This window comes from Dendrobium catenatum, unplaced genomic scaffold (genome assembly GCF_001605985.2).
Source record: "Dendrobium catenatum unplaced genomic scaffold, ASM160598v2 fragScaff_scaffold_390, whole genome shotgun sequence".
NCBI lineage: Eukaryota > Viridiplantae > Streptophyta > Magnoliopsida > Asparagales > Orchidaceae > Dendrobium > Dendrobium catenatum.
Window position 1 is genome coordinate 767,100 of NW_021318852.1, and position 5,547 is coordinate 772,646.

Below are 5,547 nucleotides of genomic sequence, written 5' to 3' on the forward strand. Positions count from 1 at the left end.
ATTTTAATACCCTTAAAAACCGAATTGTTTCTTTCTAACCAAAGAAACCAAAGAATGAGAGAAGGAATAATATTACGAATATGACCTTTAAAAGCAATAAACCACAAATTGAGTAAATTACGAAGAGTACTATGAGCATTAAAACAATATAGCTTAAAAAGATCATCAAAGAAAGTCCAAGTTCTAATGGCAACAGGCCCCGACACAAAAACATGATGTAAATTCTCTCTATGAAAATAGCATTGGCATTTAGAGGCTATACTGAAACCCTTAGTAACTAGTCTATCTTCCATAGGGATAAATTTATGTAAAATTCTCCACATAAAGACAGAAACTGTAGAAGGGAAACTTTTATGTCAAATCATATTATAGACCTTGTCATCATTACCTTTCTTCCTGAAATGATTCCAAGCCTTCTTAGTATAAAAAGCACCATCATTCGAAAGGTTATAAAAAATAGTATCTTTGACAAAGACATTAATCAGAACCAGTAAAATACGATTAGTAAGAGACTCGGGAAGATAACTAGCAAGCTTATCAAAATCCCAAGCATTATTATTAAAAAATTCTTTAACTTTAGTAAGAGCATTAGAAGAGGAATTTAAAGCAGAATCAATGGAGTCATTTCCAAGCCACTTATCTTGCCAAAAAAAGATGTTACCTTCCCCAAGGCCCCAAGAAATAAGAGGTTCAACCTCCCACTTCACTTTGCACATTCTTTTCCACACTTTGGAATCCCCCTGTTTGGAGACAATATTAGTAGGATGCCGACCTATACAATACTTAGAATGCATATAAGTAGACCAAAGATTATTATTAGCACGAAAAGTAAACCAAAGTTTATAAGAAAATGCCTTAGCAAGATCAAAAAGATCCTTACAACCAAGACCACCTTCCTTAAACACATCACAACAATTATCCCAAGACGCCCAATAAATTTTAGAATTAAGAGAAGTACCTTTCCAGAAGAACTTATTAAAAGTTTTGTGAATTCTGCTGCACACTTCTTTAGTGGGAGAGATGGTTTGAAACATGTAGACGGGTAAAGCACAAATAACACTTTTGATAAGAGTAAGTCTACCACCAAAACTTAGAAAATTAGAGTTCCAAGATAGGAGTTTATTTTGAATAGTAGAAATAAGATAATCAAAAAGAAAAGTATGTCTTCTACCTCTAAAAAGGGGAACCCCCAGATACTTAATAGGTAATTTAGAGTGAGTAAAACCTGAGGCATGATTGATGGCTAAAATCCTTGTATTCGAAATATTCTTTGAGGAAATAAAACAACATTTATGTTTGCTAAAAGATAGCCCACTAACTAATTTAAAATTACTAAAAAAATCCAACAATTTCTTGAATCTATTAATAGTAGCATTAGTAAAGAAGACAATGAAATCATCCGCAACACATAAATGAGAAACATGAAAACCTTTCAGAGTTTTATAGTAAAGCTCCGGGTTATGCTCAAATAAATTAAAAATACCTCTAGAAAGAAAGTCAGCCGCAATAATGAAGAGGGCAGGAGAAATAGGATCACCCTGCCTTAAAACCATTAGAGGATTTAAAGAACCCATGTCTAGCACCATTCATAATGATGGAAAAATGAACATTATCAATGCAATTTTTAATAAGATTGATAAAACAAGAATTGAACCCGAAAAGATAAAGCATGTAGTAAATAAACTCCCAATTAATATTATCATAAGCTTTGGTTATATCAAGTTTCAGAATAATATTTCCCCCTCTATTCTTAACATCCAAATCTTGAGTTAATTCATGGGCAAGAAGAATATTCTCAGTGATAGCCCTACCTTTCACAAACCCCGTTTGGAAAGGAGAAATAATCTTAGGCAACAAAATAGAAATACGATCAGAGATAATTTTGGACACCAATTTGTTAAAAAAAGTACAAAGACTGATTGGACTTAAATCATTCCACGTTTAAACATTATTCTTTTTAGGAATAAGAACTAAAGAGGTAGAAGAAAAAAACTTAGGAAAAGGATTTCCAATAAAGAAATCCAACACAGCAGAAAAAATGTCATTTTTAATAATATGCCAACACTTTTGAAAAAAGAGAGTCGTAAAACCATCCGGGCCCGCCGCAGAATCAGAATTCATAGAGTCAAGCTTGCTTTTCACCTCCTCAATAAAAGGAGGAGCATAGAGAAACAAATTATCCTCAGTAGAAATAATCTTCGGAATAAAAGAAGCATCAGTCAGTATCATAGGAATAAAATCTTTATTAAACAGATTATTAAAGTATTGAATTGCTAAAGAAGAAATCTCACCCTGATCAATAGCATAAGAATCATCCCCTCTTTGAATGTTCTTAATACTATTCTCCTCTTAGTTAAAGCGTGGAAATACTTGGTATTACTGTCCCCCTCCACCAGATGCCTGACAGCAGCTTTCTGCTTCCAGTAAGTCTCCTCTTGAACTTGAAGACTAACAAGATCAATCTTAAACTGCTGAAGCTTAGACAAATTGGCATCAGAAGGGTCATTCTGCCAAGCAATTTCATTTAACTGAACACTATTTTCAGCAATATGAATGTTAGTAAAAAGATTCTTAAAAACATTATGGTTCCACCAATTTAAAACTTGCTTTAACCGTTTAAGTTTAAACCATAATCTATTCATACCAACTATAGAGTTATCAGGATGAATATGCGCATTCTAGTTATGATCCACAATTTCAAAGAAAGAGCTGTTAAGTAACCACATGTTTTGAAATCTAAAGGTAGAGTTAGCATTAGTAGGGGAATTCTTAATAGTAATCAGTAGTGGAGAATGATCAGACAAATTTCTGTTAAGATGATGGACAGTAGTAACATTAATATCATTGATCCAAGCATCATTAAAAAGAATACGATCCAATCTTTTCCACAGATGACCCCTATTCCAGGTAAATTGATTACCCACAAAACCAATATCAATCAAATTGAAGGACATAATCATATGATTAAAATCATTCATGGAACGAGAAGAAGGAGAAGCACCACCACTGCTTTTCGAAGAATTAGAGATAGCATTAAAATCCCCACCTACCAACCACGGATGCTGGCAAACATTATAGAACATCTTAAGTTGTTCCCACAAAACTTTTCTAATATAAAGAGAGGACGCAGCATACACAAAGGAAGCACATCATTGAAAGTTAAAGACCTTAATATTACAATGCAAAACCTGAAAAAAATTGCCAATAACATCAATTTTGATATTATTCTTCCACATCACCCAAATTTTATTAGATATATTAGATATAGCATGATTAAAACCAAGATAAGAAGCAATATAATCCAATCTAGAAGAAGATACAAGTAGTTCAAGTAAAACAAGAATGGAAATATTATGAATACGACATAAATTCTTAACACGATTCCTAGAAGAAAGACATCCAATTCCCATAACATTCCAAATAATGGTGTTAAACATAAAGACAAGAAATTATTGGGAAGTATTTGAGCTAGTATTTTTAACATTTGATCTTGCGGGTTGTATGGTAACATGCTTAGGCTTGCGACCCCTTTTACTTTGAAATTTAATAAAACTAGAATCATGATCATCTTTAGTGAAGCATCTAGCTTCCATATTCATATCCTCAGAATCAGAGAGAGCATCACTAGCAAAATTAGGCGAAGAAATAGTATTACCATCAATACCTGTTCCCTTTAGCAAAGTAGGAGAGTCATCCTCCATAAATTTACCATCTTCATCCCAATTTGCATCACCTTTAGCTTCCAAATCTTTAAGACAAGTAGAATTATGGCCACGAGAAACCAAAGGTACAAATTCACCTTCCTCCATAGCCAAGCTATTGTTGCCATCCTCTTCTCCAACTAAATGAACATATAAAGAGATATCTTCCTACACATCATTCTCATTATACAAAGCATTATAATCCTTTGGACAATGTTGTATATTGCAACTTGGATTATTAACCTCATTATGCTCACCATCAATGATAATGTTATCGATATCATAATCAACCACATTATGAGTTTCATTGATAGCAACATTTAATTTAGAAACATCCTCTTCTTGCCCATTAATAGAAGTACCCGGGTTAACCAGGATCTCTTCATTCAAAGCCTCAGTTTCCAAAGGAAGAACCACATTACCATCTTGTGCATTAATAGCAGAATCCAGAGGAATGGTATTGTCTTTAACATTATCTAAAGCTTCTTTACATTGCTTTAAAGTATCCCTTTTATTACGCAGATTAGGAAATTTCCTAAAACAATCGTTAACAGCATGACCGTGCATTTTACAGAAAGAACAAAAAATCTGTAAATTCTCAAACTCAACCTTTTGAAAATAACCTTTGATTTCAGACCCAAGCCAAATTTCATAAGGATATTTTTTAGAAACATCTAGCTCCACCAGCACCCTAGCGACTGACGGTCTGAAAACAGAGGCCGTCGCTTGGTCCGTTTGAAGAGGTCGACCAAAGATAGAAGTGAAACCAAATAACATTTGCTGATTAAAAAAATGAAGTCTTAGATTCGGAAAAGCCAACCATACCGAAGTAATAGGCGACTCCTCCCTAATGTCAAACTCAGGGGCCCATTTTAGTAACCGCATCTGACAAGCTTGAATGTAGTAAGATCTCCTAGAAAATATTCTACTATAATCAAGGTCATTAGTTAGTTGAATAGCTACATGCCTTTGATCAAGTAAACCCACATGGAAAGAACCAGAAAGTTTAAGACTGTTGAAAAATTTTCGAATAACATCAAGATTAGGTCTCCTCATCACAAATTTACCCACCAAAGTTAGAGCATAGGAGGCGGCCAACTGTTCAACAACAACATCCTTAAAAATCAAAGCAGGAGAACCTTTATACGAAGAGTGAACAAACCTGAGTTTCGGGGCAGAAGAAGCCCCACCCACTAGGGCTTCCTTAAAGGATCGAGTTTTAACATTAGTGCCTGAAGTTATCGGGTGCGATGATGACGGGGATGCCATCATCCCACATAAAAACCATGAAGAAACTACAAAATAGGAACCATAAAAGGAACAAGAGGATTAAAATCAGAGTAAATGAACAAAACCACACTAAAAAGCCCAGCCAGGAGGGCCGGAGACGATCGCCGGAAGAAGCCCTAGAAATCGCCTCGAAAGCTTCACAGTAGAGAGACGTTGATGAAAAAAACATTTATATTATTTCATTTCCTTAATGTTTAAATTTTATAGTAGTTATAATTTGCATTCCATTCCACCATCTTAAAAAATCCTTAAGAGTTCCTCAATCTCAACTTCCCATCAAAACCTGTAGAATGACCAAACCACCTCCCAAGCTCACTCAAAATTTTGTCTATACATTAATGCATACCACTCCAAGTCTATATGAAGCTTGTTGCTACTTCTTGATCTTAAGGTTCAAGTGTAAGATCAAAACGAAGCTCCAAAGCCTTTTAAACTAGGTATAAAACTCAAACCCTAAGCCTTCTCTATCATGGTGGTTACAAGGCACACATAGTGCAGAAGGAGAAAAACTTATAATCACGAGAGAGACAATGAAATAGATGAGTAATATTCACGC